The sequence below is a fragment of the Phascolarctos cinereus genome, unplaced genomic scaffold, assembly GCF_003287225.1.
Source record: "Phascolarctos cinereus isolate Bilbo 61053 unplaced genomic scaffold, phaCin_HiC Scaffold_9;HRSCAF=440, whole genome shotgun sequence".
NCBI lineage: Eukaryota > Metazoa > Chordata > Mammalia > Diprotodontia > Phascolarctidae > Phascolarctos > Phascolarctos cinereus.
Genome location: NW_027556402.1, coordinates 124,761,792 through 124,783,024, shown reverse-complemented (window position 1 = coordinate 124,783,024; position 21,233 = coordinate 124,761,792). Strand labels below are relative to the sequence as shown.

The 21,233-nt window shown below is 35.5% G+C and overlaps 1 pseudogene; it reads left to right on the top strand.

The window, feature by feature from the left end:
* LOC110201128 (2-acylglycerol O-acyltransferase 3-like) overlaps window positions 1-20,836 on the top strand; it is a 68,127-nt pseudogene extending 47,291 nt beyond the window's left edge.
* The last annotated feature ends 397 nt before the right edge of the window (window positions 20,837-21,233 follow it).

The window sequence follows — 21,233 nt, the reverse complement described above, 5'->3', positions numbered from 1 at the left end:
TGCCTTAACCATTAAGAGCCTTGAAAGAAGATTGATTTTTCCTAAACCATGGTGGAATAGATTGTCTCGGATGAAAGCATCCTCTGCACAACTTAACATAAGATTAGGCCCGTAGCCTGCGCATTAGTTCCATATAGAAATAGAATGACGTAATGGGGTCAAGAGCTAGCCTTGAAGTCCAGGAAATTTGTATTCAAATCCCTCGTAAGAGATTTGCTAGCTGTGTGGCTCTTGGAAAGTTACTTACATAATCGGAAAAACATCAGTTGCTCCTGGGTAGGCCGAGCTAATATAATAAAAATGACAATTCTGCCTAAGCTAATTTACTTATTCAGTGCCATACCAATCAAACCACTAAAACTTATTTTATAGAGTTAGAAAAAATAGTAACAAGATTCATTTGGAAGAACAAAATGTCCAGAATATCAAGGGAAATAATGAAAAGAAATGCAGGGGAAAGTGGCCTGGCAATTACAGATCTTAAATTGTATTATAAAGCAGCAATCATCAAAACTGCTTCATACTGGCTAAGAAATAGAGTGGTGGATCAGTGGAATAGGTTAAATATGCAAGACACAGTAGTCAATGACTATAGTAATCTATTATTTGATAAACGCAAAGACCCCAGATTCTGGGATAAGAACCAACTCTTTGAAAAAAAATTGCTGGGAAAACTGGAAAAGAGTATGGCAGAAACTAGTCATAGACCCAAATCTCACACCATATACCAAAATAAAGTCAAAATGAGTTCATGACTTAGATATAAAGGCTGATACCATAAGTAAACTGGGAGAACAAGGAATAGTTTACCTATCAGATCTATGGAGAACAGAAGAATTCATGACCAAACAACAGATAGAGAACATTATGAAAAGCAAAATGGATCATTTTGATTACATTAAATTGAAAAGTTTTTGCACAAACACAGCCAATGCAGCTAAGTTTAGAAGGAAGGTAGAAAATTGGGAGAGAATTTTTACAACCAGTCTCTCTGATAAGGGCCTTATTTCTAAAGTATATAGAGAATTAAGACAAATTTATAAGAATACAAGCCATTCCCAATTGATAAATGGTCAAAGGATATGAGCAGACAGTTCTCAGATGAAAAAATTAAAGCCACCTATAGTCATATGAAAAAATGCTCTAAATCATTATTGATTAGAGAAATGAAAATCAAAACATCACACCTATGAGATTGGCCAACATGACAAAACAGGATGATGAACAGGTTGACATCAGAAAAACGTGGAAAGACTTGTATGGTCTGCTTCTGAGTGAAGTGAGCAGATCCAAGAGAACTTTGTATAGAATAACAGCCATGTTGTATGATGACTAATATTGATAAACTTAACCCTTCTGAGCAGTACAAGGATCTAAGACATCTCCAGAGGCCTTGTGATGGAAAATGCTATCCACATCCAAAGAAAGAACTATGGAAGTTGATAAATATTGGAGAGGTTGAGATATATATATATATATATATATATATATATATATATATATATATATATATATATATATATATATATATATATATATGTATATGTGTGTGTGTGTGTGTATGTATGTATATATATATGAATGAAAATAACACTCTATTTGTGGTCTGACCAGGGCAAAGTATCGTGGAACTATTTAGTTGTAGTTGTGGACTTATTTCAGCATAAGATTGAGTTAGTTTTGTTGAACACTATACCACACTATTAACTTCTACTAGGCTTACAATTGGTTAAAATTCCCACATCATTTTTTAGGTGAACTTCTGTCTCACCATTCCTTGTGAAGTTTAGTTAGTGAAAGCAAATATAAGATTTTATTTTGGTTCTTTTATTTTTGTTGTTGTTGTTGTTGAATTAGTCTCAATACTTTAGCCTGTTGAGATTTCTTCAGACCATAAATTTGTCATACAGTTTGCTATCTGACCTTCCTAACTTTGAGCTTTCTCTAAATCTGCTAAGCATAACACTTAGACCTTTATCCAAACCAATGCTAAAAGTATTAAATAATATAATGCCAATCAAAAATTCTTGGGACATTCCAATCAAGACTTTTCCTCCAAACTGAAATCAAACAATTAAGACCTTTGCTTTGTACCCACATATTCAACCAGTTCTGAATTAATCTAATATATCTAATGGTACTATCATCCAGCCCACGTCTCTCCCACTTATTGAAAAAAATAACATAACAATACTTTATGAAACATTTTGCAGAAAGCTAGGTAAACTTTGCCTCTTGTATACAAGTTTAATAAACCTGCCAAAGAAGGGAAATGGGTATACTGTTCTTGATGCAACTATGTTATCTATTAAAAGTTATGGTTTCTTTCTCTGGTTACTTGATAACTATAGTTTCACCAATAGTTTCTAAAAAAACTTTTAAGAATATAAGAAATTGGCCTACAGTTCACAAAACTTTGTTTTCTTTTATTTTTCTTGTAATTGGGACACTTCTCCAACCTCCCCTATTCTCATTTTCCATAGTTTTCCAAAGAACATTGATAATGGCTAAGTAATCATACTTTCTGGTTACTGCAATATAGTCAGTCATAGTTCTTCTTTCAGCCTCCCATTGTCATAACTTTGGCTTTATCTTCAACATCTCACTCTCTTTTACTCCACATATTCAGTCCAAACCTTCCTCTTTTTGGCTTCAGAGCAATTTGACTTCTCTCTATTCCTTATTGCAGGCCCTCATTACTTCTTCCCAAGCTTGTTGAAATTGATTCCTAATTGTTCTTCCTGTTTCAAGTCTCTCTCCCCTCTATTCCATCCTCCAAAGAACTTCCAAAGTGATTTTCATCCGACCATGCAATTCACTAATCAATGAACTCCAATACTGCCTTATTCATCCTTGGGATAAAATATAAAACCCATACTTTGGCTTTTGGAATCCTTCACCATGTGGCCTCAGTTTCTCCTTCTGGGCTAATTGTATACCATTCCATTCCCACACCCTAACTGAGCTAAACTGATCTCTTTGTCTTCCATGCACTCAACTAGATATTTTCCATGCCTAGAATGCAATCTCTCCTCACCTCTGCCTTAAAATATTTCATTTGCCTTCAAGATATGTCAAGCATCATTTTCTAGTTGAAGTGTTTGCTATTCCTCCCAACTCGGTGTCCTCCCTACCTAACTACCTTATATTTAACTACCTTGTAATTATATTTACATTTATTTTGTTAATAGTACATGCATATATTTATAATTGTGGTTATAAATACATGTGCTATCACTGATAGAGTATAAGCTTTCTGAGAGCAATGATTTTTTTGCAATGACATTTGCATAGTAAATATTTAATAAGTATGTATTGATGGGTTGACTGATCTGGAATTAATCCTTGTCAGAGTGATAAACAATGGAAACATTAGAAGAAAAATAGATTTAAAAAGTACCTACACAGTTAGAATTTTAAAACAGATTTGAGGCTCTTCCTAAAGAGGAGAGAACTAGGTGTTATGAGAAGGAAGAAGCTATTTTCTGAAAATTAATAGAGTAGAGCCAAATAAATAATTGGATGAGAGATCATCCACTAAGGGGCAAAGGAAAAACAGAAGAATAATAATAGTTGGGTATTCTCTACTCAGAGGTACTGCAGCAACAAGTCTTTTTTTTTTTTCTGACTGATAATCACAACAGAGAGGTCAGTGATCCTCTTTGGGCATTTATCCAAGACATAACAGAAAACCTCTAAAGACTTATTGAAACCCATGACAACTATTCATTTATGGTGTATCATGTGAGTACAAATGGGATTTTTAGATATTATCTAAAATCTGTCTCTAGGCTAATAAATTTGTTAACCATTATGAAACCTTGAACAAAAATTTAAAGACCATAAGGCCATAGATTTAATTTCCCTCACTACTACCCATTGAAGACAAAGGTGGAAAAAAGAAAGAAAAAATAATTTGGGAACTGAACAGCTGGCTAAGGAGGGAAGGTCTGAGAGGGATATTCAGATTTCTGGATCATGACTTGCAACATAAGGTTTGCAGATTCTTGGCCAGATATGTAGTATATCAAACAAGGCCTTTTAAGAATGTATTTTCCACAGGAAAATAGAAGGGGAAAAGGGATAAGAGAAGTGAGGTGATAGAAGGGAAAGTAGATTAGGGAAAGAGGTATTCAGAATGCACACCATCTTGGAGTGGGGGTAAGGGTGAGATGGGGAGAAAATTTGGAACTCAAAATCTTGTGGAAGTGAATGTTGAAAACTAAAAATAAATAACTGTTTAATTTAAAATTTTAAAAATTAAATATGATAATAAAAAAGAATGTATTTTCCATTGAGCAAATTGCGGTATGTGATCATGATGGAATACTGTTGTTCTATAAGAAATTATGAGCAGGATGCTCTCAGAAAAATCTGAAAAGATTACATGAACTGATACAAAGTGAAATGTACTGTGTGCAAAGTAACAACAAGATTGTGAGATGATTAGCTCTGAATGACTTAGCTATTCTCAGCAATTCAACTATCTAAGACAACTCTGAAGGATTTAAGATGAAAAATGTTATCCATCTGTAAATAAGGTAAATTTTAGTGTGTGTAAGGAGGATTTTTGTTATTCTGTTTAGATAATAGTTCCAGCATCCTATATGATATTTCCCATGGATTATGGTTGAGAACAACTTCTACTGTACAGTTGCAGTAGAGATACAGGGATGACATAATGTATGCCTCCATTGTACTAGGTCATGATGATATTGCTAAAGTTGACCTGTGAACTTAATGTTGGCAAGATGCCTTCTTTGATTGTTGTCCTATAAAGCAAGTGGGCACTGGAACCATTTTGGGGATTTGGGTAATGCATAGAGGAATGCATGTATCTGGCTTGATCAGCCCCCATAAAAGCTGAAAGGGAATCTGTGTTTTCCTCAACCAGCCCCCACTGAAGCTTAGGGGATGAGCAGTTGTACTCCTATTCTCACCTGACCCAGAGAGAAGTGTGATTAGGGAATGCTGTAGGAGTTGGTATTCCCATTATAGACTAGACTAGAATAAAATAAGCTTATTTAACCCCTCTGAAGCTGTCTTCCTACTTGAACTGATAAAAAAAGTGAACCTATGCTAGAACACCTGTTTAGCATTAGGAGCCTTCCTGTGTTCTCTTGTCCAACAAATGGTGTTACCTGTGTGTTTACTTGTGAAACGCCATCCACAGAGAAAGAACTGACGGCTTCTAAATATAGATTGGGCATACTTTTTTTTTACTTTATTTTTCTTGAGGTTTCCCCCTTCCCACCTCTTGCCTTATGTGTTTTCTTTTATAACATGACCATTATGGAAACATTTTACATGACTACACACATATAACCTATATCAAATTGCTTGCCTTCTCAATGAAGGAGAGTGGGAAGTGAGAAAGAGAGAATTTGGAGCTCAGAGTTTTAAAAATGAATGCTAAAAATTGTTTTGACACGTAACTGGGGAAAATAAAATACTAAATACATCTTTTAAAAAGAATGCATTTGCAATTTTTCTTGTAACATTAATAAAAATAGCTTTAAATTAAAAAGAATTGAGAATAGACTGCCTATTTTTAAAAAATTTTCCCCCAAGATAGAATTCTAAGAACAGACCAGAACAAACAGAACTCTTTCACAAAGAGGCCAGCCAAACTGAACCTAAAGCCTAAGTAGTTTCAGTGTGACAGAGTTTCCCTATAAGTGACCAAAAGCAGAGTATTTAATAACTTGATTTTCTTCTGCAATAATTTCATCATTCAAAAGGTAGAGGAACCAACAAGGGGAAATGCTATGTTGAATTTAGTTCTCATTGACAGAGTGAGTCTAGTTGCTAGGGATAGAAATAATGGGAACCTTGGCTAGTTTTAAGTACTTTATTCTAGAGTTTGGTAAAGCCATGTAGAAATTTGGGCATTGTTTTACATATATCTTTTGTACTTGGAAAGCAGATTTTAAAGGGTTCAGAAAAAAAAAACAGGTAAAATCCCAGAGAGTAAAATTCTTCAGGGAAAATTTCCCAAGAAGAATCAGAAATTACGAAGAATGAAATTCTGAAGACACAAATAGAAATAAACTCAATGAAGAGAAAAAGTGAAATTTGACTGGAAACCAATATGGATGCACAGTAGATTCACCAACCAATCTACATTGTAAAAAGAAAATAAATGTAAAGAAGGGAGGAAGTCCAAGCAAGAATAAGTTAATAAAATTGCATGAAAAAGCCTTTTGACATTGTATAGCAATTCCGAAGCTCAGAATGACCTGAACCGGGCAAGAAAACCTAAGAACAACACCAATAATTTTCACGTTAGCTGTATCAGGAATAAAAGGAGGATCCACCTTTTTGTGGTGAGGATGTGATGATAATAATTGACAACATAGAAAAAGCTGAGTTTTTCAATTCATATCTTATTTCTGTTTTCTCTACCAAGGACAATGACAGAAGAAAATAACTGATGGCAAAGTGAACACACCTAGCTGTCTTTGATGAATTCAAGTCAACTGGCCTAGATGAGATGCAACTTTAGGTTCTAGAGAAAACAAAATAAAACACATAAACTGACAGATGTGATTGTTGACGCAGTCAGTGATATTTAAAGATCATGAAACATTGAAAACATATCATGGAATTAGAGGAGAAACTTTGTCTCAATGTTCCAAAACAAAACAGGGCCTATAAGTTACAGGCCGGTTGTCTTGAATTTGATTCATGAAAAAATGGAATGGCTAATTTAAAAAATAGCAAACATCTCGAAAAATAAAAATTGATTACAAAAAGGCAGTAGCTTTGCAAGCCAGGCTTCATCTAGAGTAAGTCATGACAGACCAGCCCAATTTCTATTTTGGGGGAAAGTATTACTAAATTTGTAGATAAGATAAGGTGAAAGAATAAACATTTATGTAGTATCTACTAAGCCAGTGCTATTTACTTTCTATTTCATTTGAGATAATGAGAAAAAATGTTGTAGATAAAATTTGTCCATATTTTAACAAAGCTTTTGATGATGTAATTCATTCTATTTTTCTGGAGAAGATGGAGTGATTTGGATTAAATTATATACTGCAAATTATTCAAAACAGATTAGGTGGCCACACTCTAAGAATAACTTTTAATGGTTCAGTGTCAATATAGCAATAGGTCTCTGAGGATCTTGGTTTACTCCTACACTGTTTAACTGGGTTAGTTAAAGGAGTAGATAGAAAGTTCTTTAAATTTACAGTTCAGACAACACTGAGAGGGATATCTGACTAACACACAGGATGATATAGTCAATAGTGAAAAGGATATTGAAATGCTGCATCTAATAAGATGGAATTCAATAGACATATACATAAAGTTTTGCACTTGAGTGCAAAACATCAGTTTCAGAAGGATAATATGGAGGAAACATGAACAAACAATAGTTATTCAAAAAAGGAAGTGTTTCCCCCCCACCCTCCTGCTTAAAAGCTCAATATGAGTCAATAATGTAATGTGGCAGCCAAAAAACTTAATATAATTGTAAAGTGCATTAAGAGGGGCATATATTTCAGAAATGGAGAAGTTATATCCCAACTGTATTCTGTCATCTTTAGACTCATCTGAAATATTGTGTTCAGTCCTTGGTGCTACAATTAAAATAAATATTCATAAGCTGGCAAGTTTCTAGAAGATATTAAGAAGATAAGATTACTAAGAACTTTGAGTCCATGGCATATGAGGATAGGTTGAAGCAACTAGGCATGTCTAGCTTAGAGGAAATATCAGGGTAGGGCATGATAGGTCTGTTCAATTATTTGAAAGGGCTAACTTATTGAGTAGGTCTAGATTTTTTTTCCCCTTTTGGACATAGAGGGCAGAAATAAGAGTAATGGGAAGAAGTTGCAAAGAAGGAAATTTAGGTTTGATGTAAAATAAAAGAAAACAAAACTTCCTAACAATTAGACTTTTTCAAAAGTAGACTGTCCAAAATATGATGGGTTTCTCCTCATTGGAACTCATTGAGCAGAGGCTAGATGATTATTTGTGGGATATGTTTTCATGGGCATTCCTTTCTCCATTTGAACTAAATGACTGATGGGTACCCTTTGAATTTTGGAATTCTCTAATTAATTAGGGTTTCCATCTTTCCTATCTGATTATTTAAACAACATATTTGAAAGGAATCTAAGATTATCAAGTATGACTTCACTTTATTAATAAGAAAACTGAAGTGCAGAAAGATTTTTGACTTGGTTAAGTACCAATCAACTACCTAGTGAGTCTGGCACAAAGGAAAATAGCAACCAAGAGCAAAATGGATATGATGAATTGAGGACATACTTGAGATGTTTCTTTTACTAGCTATGCTTAAGTCGGTACAGAGATAGTGGAGTCACAGACATGACTAAAAATTTCTTTGGTCCTACTCCATAGCACTAATCTATACAATTTCCTTATGACTAAGAATCTCTAAGTTCCATCCCTGTCCATCAAGACACAGATTTCACAACCTGAGGCCAAATGATTCAAGTCTTTGGATCAGAGCCAATTGTGCTGCAGAAATGTAGAATTAGCCCCAGTTATAAAAATGCATTTTAAATAAAAGGGCTCTCATCTACACTTGTTATTTATTTCTATGCATGGAAAGCAGACATTAATCACATACACAGCCTAGGGCTGTGCTATTCAATTTGCAATTTAAGGGTGGTAATAGTGATCTGACTGTTGGGCATGTTTTGCATGTGAAACCAAAGTTAGAGCATTTTGCTGAGACACATTTTTTCTTTCCTTTTTCTTTCTGAAAGCTAAGCTAAGCAGCACGCCTTACTATAACATGCCCCTAAGGCTCCTGCAACACTTTGATGTTAAAATATGCTAAAAGTGACTGAGATATTCCCTAATAATCTCCTGCTCAAAAAGCAGGATCTACTTCAAGATCACTGTGACTTATTTAGAAGCAGTGTGTTTTCTTAGCAGGACACTGCACTGGACTTGGAATCAGAAGACCTAGGATCAAGTCCCAACACCAACATACGCAGGATGACCAATTGTGACATCACTTACCCTCCCCTCTCTAAGTGTCAGCGGATTCATCCATCAAATAGATTTAAATGATGTTTGCTAGTAGTGTGAAATACTTACACAATCTAGCTCATGGGTTATGCAATAAAAAGTTATAAACATAAAGTAACAAATTGAATTATTGTTATTATCATTTGCAATTAAATTATGATCTTCATTGGGTCAGGGAGAGTCTTTGGCTGCTTTTTAGCACGATTCCTGAGATATAATTGTCACTTAGTAAATGTTTATTGATTGATTAACCAATAGAAATATCAAAGCAATACCTCCCTTTGAGTTTGTATACTATTTTAATAGATGAGGATAATTTTGAGAAATGAAGACTATTTAAAAACAAAAGCCATAAACAACTATTTTAAAGAAAATGTAAAAAATAAAATAAAATCCTTGAATTTAAAGATTTGGCAATCTAATGGGGGGTTACAATGTGTATGTATGCACATATGAATATTTTACATATATGTCTATGAATGCATGTATGTATTATGTATGTGTTTATAATAAAATAATGAATCAGGGATTATCAATATTAATAATGAGATCAAATACTAGAAACTAAATTCTTATGTAGTAGAAAACTGGTTTTCTTCCTTGATTTCACCACCAGAGCTGATATTTTTGAGGGGATGTGGCTGGGAAAAGAAAGGAGTTTGTCCTATACCATCTAAATCTAAACTAAGTACTCTTTATAATTAATTCTTTTATGAGAAAAATGTGTTCTGATTTTCAAAAAAACATATTTTTAGGAAGCAGTATTTTTACAAGTTGGGACTCACAATATACCAATGAGAAGTGAATGATCTGAACATATTTACATGAAAGAAAGTATAGCATTTGAAGGCCTCTTTTCCATGGTACTAGCACTGAAAACTTATTGGATCAATCTTCTCTTACTGAAGCTATCTTTTCCTAGATATTTTTCCCCTTTTCTTCATACATATATACATACATATATGTTTATGCATCCATACATATATGTGTATGCATGTATGTATATACATATAGGTGGAAATTGATGTATTTGTATATGATATCTACATGTATACATATATATTTCTACATATAATCTAAATAAATATATAAGTATATATACACAGTTTCTAGTATGTTATCTCATTATTAATATTGATAGTCCCTGATTCATTAGTTTACTATAAATACATACTCATAGACATATATGTAAAATATTCATATATACATACGTACACATGTGTAACCTCCCCCTATTAGATTGCAAAATCTTTAAATGTAAGGACTTTATTTTTTTTTACATTTTCTTTAAAATAGGTGTTGATGGCTTTTTTTAAAATAGCCTTCATTTCTCAAAAATTGTCCTCATCTAATAACTTATATAAACTCAAAGGGAGTTATTTGAGTTGGAATAATAATGCTTTTATTTCATTTCCATTTTGTACAACCTTCACATAAATTACTGAACTCTTTCATTTCGTAGCATCAGAACCCAATCATATTAGAAGATGAGGGAATTAGCATGACTTGGAACCATTAGGAAAATCCACAACTGCTACCGAGGTGGGATACCAAGCCACAAAGTCAATGCCTACCTGAGTGGTCTTCCAACATGTTCCTTCCTGAATGACCCCGGCCTTTGAAAGCCTCAGGGTCCTGACAGTTGTTCTTCCCTCATGTGGGAATATAGTAAATATCATCATAGTCCTCATTATAGCTAAAAAACTATAGTTTTTCAAAGTCTTTAAAAAACAATATTTCATTTTATCTTTAAAATTAGCCAGCAAAGTAGTTACTCCAGATATTTTCTTCCTTTTTTTACAGATAAGAAAACTGAGTTCAAGTGACTTGCCAGGGGATATCCTGAATATACATGTCAAAAGCTAGATATGAATCCCAATCTTCCTGTGCTTAAGCCCTTCCAGAGCTTAGCACAGTGCCTGGCACCTAGTATTTGCTTAACAAATGTTTTTTGACTGATTGATTAAATGACTAAGCCCTATACACTAAGACTATATAGACTGAAACTTAGAAGCCTTCTTATTCTGAAATGGTCCTCATATATTACAGAGATGAGCATGTACGTAATAGTTTTGCCTAAGCTGTCAAGGAAAATCTTCACAGGCACTTCAAGATGAATCATAATAAGTATAAAACTGGATTGAATACGTTTCCCAAAGAATGATGTTCAGACCTTTTTTCTCTCAAAAAAAATAGAGCTGCAATATGACCATTTTGTAATTTTTTTTCCCACAAAAGCATTAAATCCGTTGAAGTATAAAGGAGCTCTTTAGGAAAATTAATGTGTAATTGGTAACATTAAATTGCCCACAGTTGCTGCTGTTTTCACTTCAGTAAACATTTAAAAATTGGTTTTTGAGTTAGATTATAGAATTTAAGGTTGTGTAGCAGGTTAAGCATTATCAAATGAAAATTTTAATTTGGATACACTAAATGAAGAAGATAAAAATGCATATCTGTGCTCTAAAAGACTATTAATTTCATAGGATTGTAAGAAAAAATGTTCAGCAGATAAAAGCAGAAGTAATAAAGAAGGTGAACTTCAAGTAGACAAGCAGTGAGTATAGATGACACATACCCATGAATTTTAAAGGAAGTGAGCAAGAAAACCAGTGAACCTTTAACTGACATTTTTTAAAGTTCACTAGACTTGGGAGAGATTCTAGAGGATTTGAAAGCAGCAAACATCACTCTGTTATTTCAAAAAGGGTCAAGATAGAAGGGAAAAAAACTGATGATTTTTCTTTGAAGGAAGGAAATCACATAATGTAAATCATATAGAAATCATACAAAGTAAAACTAATTCATGAGAAAAAATTTTGGAAAAATATCATAATTTAAACTTGAAAGTATAATTTGATGCATGATAAATCATGCTTTTTATATCTGATTTAAAAATGATATTCTGGAAAAGAAAAAATTAATGAGTAAGAAATTATAAAAAATCTTTGTGACATGAAATTTTGCCTATCTACAAATATGACAACAGAAGAATAATGGAAACAAAAAGAAAATGAAAATGTTTTAAAATGTTTTAGTGAAGGATATCAAATAAAAAAAGATTTAATGTTATTTAAAAGCAACATAATATGGACATTTGTTCCTTTACATGGAAAAAAAACCAATTTTTTGGATTAAAAACATAATTTGACTAAAAAACTCATTCTAAACCCCAGATATATTTACGTTTCAGAAAAAAAAGAAATAATTACTCATTTTATATGAAGATAGTATAGATGCAAATTATATACAAAGTTATAAATGTATAGACACGAATAGTCATATATTCCTCTATGATATGTGGATATTACTTTCAGTAGTCACTAGACTCAACTTGTCTATCATTTAGCAACTTAAGTCTTATACACTTTAGAGAGGCTCATATTTGGGTTTTGTTTATGGTCTCAAATAAATGTCAAAACCAAGAGTGCTTGCCATATCTTACTGATCTTAAGTTTTCGAGTTTAATTTTCATTTCACTCCACCATGCTCTCATGCTCTCATGTTTGAATCTTTCTAAGCCTTCTTTGGCCTCTTCTTTTTCCAATCCTCTTTGATGAAAAGGATCATGTCATATGCTTCTTTTATATCCAAATACCTTTTAACATCATAACAAGTACACAGTTGTTCTGAAAGATTATTGTGTATTGAACTTAGATTCATGAAGACCTGTGTTCAAATCCTGCTCTGATTAAAAAAAAAAGTATGGGTAAGGTGGAGCCAAGATGGCAGAGTGAAAGCAGTGACTTTCTTGAGCTCTCCCCCAAACCCCTCCAAATACTCATAAAAAATGGCTCTAAACAAATTCTGAAGCAGCAGAACCCACAAAAAGACAGAGTGAAACAAATTTCCAGCCCAAGACAACCTGGATGGTTGATCAGAAAGGTATATCATGTAAGGCTGGGAGCAGAGCACAGCACGCCAGCATTGCGTGCAGGCCAAAGCAAACCTGCAGCAGGCCTCAGAAGACTGAATCTCAGGCAGCTGTGGAGGTTTCCAGACTCCTCAATGCATGAATGCCAAAGACAACTTAGAAGGTCAGTGGAAAAGTCTGTTTCTGTGGTACTGAGACAAGAAAGCAGGGTCCCATCTCCATTCTCCAAGAGCTTGGCCCTGGAGGGGGGGGCAGCTGCTTCCCAAGCTTCCAGCCCATAGACTGAGGGGGAATCCAGTGGCTGATCAGAGAGTGATTGCAGAGATCTCTTTGCCAGTGCTGAGGCAGGAATCTCTTGCTTTGCCCGTATTTGGATCTGGGTTACAGTTCTGGGCGGCAGTGCTGGGGTGAGGAGCAGTGCTGGTGTGGTGGAGCTTGTAGTGGCTGTGGAGAGAAACCCCTCCTCACATATACAGGACAGAAAGGAATACTTGTGGTCACAGTGTAGAAGAGGAGTAAACACCTCGTCCCTTATCATACCACCTTGGAAGAACTGAAAATTTACAGGTCCCTACAAGTATCTCTGAAAACAGCTACACAAACCCCCAAAGCTTGGGACAGTACACTGGCCACATTGGAAGCAGACTCTTACCTTACCAAAAAGTTTAAAACTCAAGTAATTAGCCGGGATCATGAGCAAGCAGCGCAAAAAGAGTCAGACCGCATTACCTTACATTGGTGAAAAAGAAGATCAAAATATATGACCAGAAGAAGACAACAAAGTCAGAACTCCTACATCCAAAGCTTCCAAGAAAAATATGAATTGGTCCCAGGCAATGGAAGAGCTCAAAAATTATTTTGAAAATCAAGTAAGAGAAGAGAGGAAAAACTGGGAAGAGAAATGAGAGAGATGTAAGAAAATCATGAAAAACAAGTCAACAGCTCACTAAAGGAGACCCCAAAAATACTGAAGAAAATAACACCTTAAAAATAGCCTAACCCAAATGGCAAAAGAGGTCCAAAAAGCCAATGAAGAGAAGAATACCCTAAAAAGCAAAATGGGCCAAATGGAAAATGAAGTCCAAAAGCTTACTGAAGAAAATAGTTCCTTAAAAATTAGAATGGAGCAATTGGAAGCTAGTGACTTTATGAGAAATCAAGACATTGTAAAACAAATCCAAAAGAATGAAAAAATAGAAAACAATACAAAATATCTCATTGGAAAAACAACTAACCTTGAAAATAGATCCAGGAGAGATAATTTAAAAATTATTGGACAATCTGAAAGCCATGATCAAAAAAAGAGCCTAGACATCATCTTTCCAGAATTTGACAAGGAAAACTGTCCTGATATTGTAGACCCAGAGGGTAAAATAGAAATGGTTAGAATCCACCTATCACTTCCTGAAAGAGATCCCCAAAGGGAAACTCCTAGGAATATTGTAGCCAAATTCCAGAGTTCCCAGGTTAAGGAGAAAATATTACAAGCAGCCAGAAAGAAACAATTCAAACATTATTGTAACACAATCAGGATAACACAAGATTTAGTAGCTTCTACATTAAGGTATCAGAGGGCTAGGAATATGATATTACTGGAGGTCAAAGGAACTAGGATTAAAACCAAAAATCACCTACCCAGCAAAACTCAGCTTAATCCATGAGGGGAAACTATTGACATTCAATGAGATAGAGGAATTTAATGCATTCTTGAGAAAAGACCAGAGCTAAATAGAGAAATTGACTTTTAAATACAGGACTCAAGAGAAGCATGGAAAGGTAAAAGAAAGGAGAAATCATAAGTTAAACTGTTAAAATTTGTACGTGGAAAGATGATATTTGTAACTCATAAGACCAGTCTCATTATTAGGGTAGCTAGAAGGTCCATATGTATACAGAAGGCACAGGTGTGAGTTGAATATGAAGGGATGATATCTAAAAAATAAAATTATGGGATGAGAGAGCAGTGTACTTGGAGAAAGAGAAAAGGAAAGGTAGAATGGGCTAAATTATCTCTCATAAAAGTGTCAAGAAAAAGGTTTTACAGTGGAGGGGAAGAGGAGGGAGGTGAGAGAGAATATGTAAACCTTACTCTCATCAGAATTGGCTTAAAGAAGGATAACGCACTCAATTGAGCATAGAAATCTATCTTACCCTACAGGAAAGTAGGGGGGAAGGGTGTAAGAAATGGAAGGTATTAGAAGGGAGAGAAGACTGGGGGAGGAGATAATCAAAAGCAAACACTTTTGAGTAGGACAGGGTGAAAGGAGAGAATAGGATAAATGGAGGGTGGGATAGGATGGAGGGAAATATAGTTAGTCTTTCACAACATGTCTATTGTGGAAGTGTTTTGCATGAGTATGTACACATGTATAACCTATATCCAATTGCTTGCCTTCTCAATTGGGGCTGTGGTGGGAAGGGAAGAAGGGAGAGAATTTGTAATTCAAAGTTTTAAAATGAATGTTAAAAATTGATTTTTTTACACATAACTGGGGAAACATAAAATACTAAATTTTTTTAAAAAGCAAAAAAATAAATAGTGCACAGAACTGAACATAGTACACCCAATGCCATCTATTGTGGACACAGTGAGACACAATCTTAGCTTTTCTCATTCAAAGTATCTATCATGTGCCATAGGATAACAATATCTTTTTTTGGCTTCATCATAGAACTATTGACTTATGTTGGACTTACAATCCATTTTTTCCCCTGGAGGAATTTAAATCTATCAATGCCTTTGAAGCTCTGTCCATCTAATATTGATTTTTAACCAAATGTAAGAATGTATATTTATTTATATTGAATTCCATGTTTAGTAGATTGAATTGGCCTATCTATACCTATATCGTTTTGAGTCCTGCATTTTCATTCAGTTTAATATTTTTCCCTGCTTTGTGTCATCTGCAATTAACCATATCACTGATTAAAAATAAATAAATAAATAATGAAGGGTCAAATTCGACTCCCTTAGAAAGTTTCAGGTAGACCACTTTAAAAGTGATATAAAAATATTGATGACTACAATGCTATTATGTATTTATAGGCCTTATATCTCCAACTTTTCCCTAAAAATAGCATGAAAAAATTATAAAATTCTTTTCAAAATATATGCAAATAGTTATCTTCAGCATTCTTTTAAGCCACCTGTAAAAAAAATTCTTAATAACTTTTCTTTTTGGCTTTTTGGTGAGGCAATCAAGGTTGAATGACTTGCCCAGGGTCACACAACTAGTTAAGTGTCAAGTGTCTGAGGCCCAATTTGAACTCAGGTCCTTTTGACTCCAGAGCCAGTGCTCTATCCACTGCACCACCTAGCTGCCCCCTTAATAACTTTTTGCTAACTGGCTTTTCATGATTCTTTTTTCCTTTTCTAGATATTATTTGACGATTATTTTAAAAATATTAGATTTTGCATAAAATTGAAGTCAACCTCATTGTTCCATAGTGTGTAGGCTCCATTCTCTTCAACTTTTTTTTTTCAAAAGCTGCGTAATTTGTCTTCTTATTCTCCATGATGTCTCTTGTTTGTCATGACATTTCAAAGATTCCTGATGGCTCAACAATCACATTGGACAATTCTCTCACTCCCTGAGGAGTTAGGCTTCCAAAACTTGTAACTTAAATTGTTAGAAGAAAATAATGTTATTTTATCATCATTGGTCTTATCTTGGGTTTCTATTCCATATAATTTATTTTTGTTCCAATCTTCTTATCCAAACCTCATTATTCTTGGCAAAGAAAATACAAATAAAATAAGCCTTCTTTCCATAGTCCATTGTCAATCCTTTCATTGGTTCTTTTCTTATAACCAATGTATGTCAAAAACAAACAAAAACAACTATTTGATTTTCCTGGCATTCTTTCTTCAATTCATTTCATTCTAGGCTTCACCACTTCTGACATATTCTTAAAACAGGAATTCATTCTGAATTTTCCTAGCTTTGATTAGATCCTACATGGTTTCAAACAGTGATTTCCCTGATGTAGAACCTCCCTTTTTGTAGATCAAAACCCACTGATATCTTCATTTCTTTTCTTCCACACATTCAGGTCCTCCCATGAATTCTTCATAAGAAAACTATTCAGTGTGTTGGGTAGATATGGATTTTGATTCCTCTCAGTTTCTTGATTTACCTGGATAACAATGTATGTTGTTAACCATAAAAATGATGGATGTGCAAAATGTCCATCAATTATCTTTTCTCTTGTTACATTACTAGCCATCTCCTTTTCTGGTCACACATTTCTTCAATGATAACCTATACACTACTTGTGTGCCATTCTGCCCACTGGAGTGTGTGTACTGGAGTACTAGACTTAAGACAATTAATTCACCACATAGTACATACATTTCCATTTCCTTTTGGGTGAATTCTACTTGATTTCTGTGGAGGATATAATATTCTGTGCCTCAGTGGCATAAAAAATTTAGTTTTTTGGTGTTTTTCTTCCTATTCGGACAGCCAGGCGAAACTATTTTGAATCATTAGGTGTCACATTTTGGTAGCAATGTAGTGTACCAGTGTTTTATGAAGCTAGCATAATGTCACCACAAATACTAGCATCTGCAAGACCTCACAATCTAATCTTCACTCAACATCCACCACAAGAGTAGCAAACATCTTTGACAAATAACTTTGTCAAATACCATTGAAGGCCATCCATGCGTCACCAAGGGTCTTTCCTTATTACCTATTAAGGATCAGAGGATTATTATATAAAGTAACATTTATTGTTACATTTTTTAACATATCTCATATGATATCAACATATCTATGAAAGAATCTTTGCTGGATCACTCCTTTTAAGGCAGCATTTTGCCCTAGCACATCAAATGCTTTCTAATAAGCAAAAAGTAATAAGCGTACTTTTCCATCAATACTGCTTCGGACTGTTACTGTATTTTCATATATGCTGCTTTATGGCTCTAAGCCTCAGATGCCTCAGTGACAAAATAATAGGATAGACAAGAATCAGGGGTTAGCAAGCTATAGCTCAAGGGACAAATCTCTACTCTTCCCTCTTTTTATAACCTGCTAGCTAAGAGTGTTTTTGTTTGTTTATTTGTTTTTATTTTTTTTCCTTTTTTATTTTGTTTTGTTTTTATATTTTAAACATAATAAAACTTTACTTAAAATGCAAAATCATTCTTAGCTCTTGGGCTATTCAAAAGCAGGTGTGAACAAATTTGGTCTGTAGACAGCAATTTGTCAACTAAACAGCCTCTGATATCCCTTCTGGTTCTCAATCTTTGATTCAATGCAAATTCAAGTTGTATGCAAAATAATATAAAGTAATTTCAAGATATAGGGAATCCTAATGATTGTGGAGATTGGATTTCAGGAAATGTTTTGTGTAGGAGCTGGCAGCTAAGTTTCACCTTGAAGAATGACAGGGATTCTAAGAGGTGAAGAAAAAGGTGGACTGACTCCATTTCAGGCATGAAGACAATGGGTATAAAGGGATGGAGGAAGGAGAGAGCTCATCATACATACAGAGAAAAGTTAGCAAGCCAGTTTGGCTGGAAAGTAGAGTATGTGAAAGAAAACAACAAGAGATAGAACTGAAAAAGTAAATGGAAGCCAGATTGTTCCACAATGGCCTATTTTAATCTTGAGGCAATGGCAAGCCCTTGAAGTGTTTCCAGAACTGAAAGGTCACATATTAATTTGGCAGGTATGTGGAGTATATATCAGAAAGGAAAGAGACTGAAGACAGGGTCATCAGTTACAAAGCTATCACAATAGTCCAGAGAAGAGTTTATGGTAATCTAAGGTAGGATAGAGGTGATAATGGTGGACAGATACAAGAGATGTTATTGCTCAGTCATTTTTCAAATCATGTTTGACTCTTTGTGACCCCATTTGGGTTTCCTTGGCAAAGATGCTGGAGTGGTTTGCAATTTTCCTCCATGGCTTATTTTACATATAAGGAAACGGAGGCAAAGTTAAGTGACTTGTCCAGGCTCATACAGCTAGTAAGTGTCTGAGACCAAATTTGAACTCAGGAGAATGAGTCTTCCTGACTCCAAGGCCAGTACTCTATTCACTGTGCCACCTGCCTGCCACCAAGCTGATATGGAAGTATAAGTAACAAAACTTGGCAATTAATGGGGTTTGAGGGAGAGAAAAGAGTTAAGGATGACTTCAAGACGGACAGTTTGAGTGACTAGAAAGAAGATGCTGCCATTAACACAAATTAAGGAGAAGAAAGATGGATTTGAAAGAAAACATTATTAATTTTTTGGACATACTAAGTTTTGAATACCCAGGATGAAATGTCCAGCGTGTGCTTGTTATTATGGGACTGGATTTCATAAGAAATATAAGGGCTGGATATGTAGATTCAGGAATCATCTGCATAGAGATAATAATTAAATACAAAGAAGCTGATGAGTTCATCTAGAAAGACAGGAGAGTTGAGGAGAGAGAGATAGAGGATAGAGAGAAGTCACAGGAAAGAACCTAAAGACATAATATACTATAGAATATTATGTGTTAAAGTGTACCTATCCCTTATCCTATATCTTTATTAAGGACACACTATATATGTGTATAAATTATTCTCATAAAGATTTTGTATAGAAGATATATAAATAGGCATTTTTAAATAAAAAAAAATCTCAATGAGTTCGCAAAGAAGTTACATTAGTCTTTTGAGGCATTTTCCTCTTATTCTCATCAGAATCATTTCTGCTAGTTTCTTTAGAATATAATCCTTGATTTTTTTGTCTTCTTTGTGCGTGTGTGGTGGGATTGGGGTTAGGGAAAACTGAGATGCTCAAGAAGTCCCTGATGAAAGCAGGGGGGTGGGTGGCCAACCCAGTTCAGTCGCCTTGACCCACCCCCTCAAGATCCTCACATAAAAGTAGGACCTCAGGGGTCGAGAGAAACGGAGCTGGCAGGAAAATACAAGATCCCTCCCACCCTTGGTCCTCAGTAAGGACCCTGGTGTCCAGATCCCAAGCTAGTCTAAATACTTCCCCTCAGGGACCCTGGACCTTGGTCCCCCCAGTGCCCTACCTCCTACAGCTGACTGCTTTCTGTTTTGCCCCAAAATTAACCAGAAAAGTTTAACTTTCACCGTCTCCCACCTTGAAGACCTTGAAGAAGCAGAGAATAGAAATCGTCAGCGTCTATCAATTTGTACTCACCTTCTTCTGCATGGGCCTCTTCTTCTCCCTTTTCTTCTTTCTCCTCTTTACATTGTTCTGCTTCCTCTCTGTTCTCTACCTGGTATGGCTTTATCTAGATTGGGATACACCAGACAAAGGCAGTGGCCACTTTGAGTGGGTGAGGAAGTAAAAAGTTTGGGAACATTTTAGAGATTACTATCCCATCGAGCTGGTGAAGATAGCAGCACTGTCCCCAGACAGAAATTATGTCCTGGGCTCGCACCCTCATGGGATCATGTGCGTTGGAACTTTCTGCAATTTTGCCACTGAGAGCACTGGCTTTTCTTGTTAATTCCCGGGCCTTCAGCCTTTCCTATCTAGACTGGCGTGCCTCTTTCGAGCCACCGCATGAGCTGTGGGCAGTGCCCAGTGAACTGTCCTAGCCTGGACTTCTTGCTGTCGAGGCCCCACCTTGGCCAGCTGTGGTTATCTTGGTCGGGGGCGCTGCACGGGGCCCCAGGAGAGCATTGCCTCACACTACTTAAGCTCAAGGGGTTAGTGTGCTTGGCCCTGAGGAATGGGGCCTCCCTGGTTCCTGTGTACTCTTTTGGGGAGAATGACATCTTCACACAAGCATCATTTGGGTTAGGGTCCAGGCAGAGGGCTTTGCAGGAAGCCTTCAAGAGATTCACAGGCTTTGCTCCCTACATATTCTGGGGCTGTGTTCTCTTCTTCCCCTGGGGGCTGTTACCCTTCCTTATGACAATTACCACTGTTGTGGGCCGCCCCATCCCAGTCCTGCATCATCTGAATCTCAGCCACGAGGAGGTTGACTAGAATCACAGGCTCTATATCAGGCCATAGAACAAATGTTTGAGGAACACAAAGAAAGCTATGGGGTCTCTCCTTCTACCCATCTCACTTTTGTCTAGGGCTCTCCCCCTGTGTCACCACCACCCACTACCCCAGCTCTATACATTTCCCTATCCTAGCCCTAGTTTGTTACAGTTGTGACCCTCAGAAGTGGATTGAGACCTGTCCTCGCTTGGAAAACATGTCTTCTCCCTCAAATAAATACTCTTCCCTCCTCAGCCCTCTTCCCTCACTCTTGTCATGTGGAGAAATAAGTCATGTATGAAATGAGCACCTACTATGTTACTGCTCTAGTTGTAATTGGCCTACATAGAACACAGGAATACCTTCTACCCAGGAGCTAAGAGGCAATTAGAA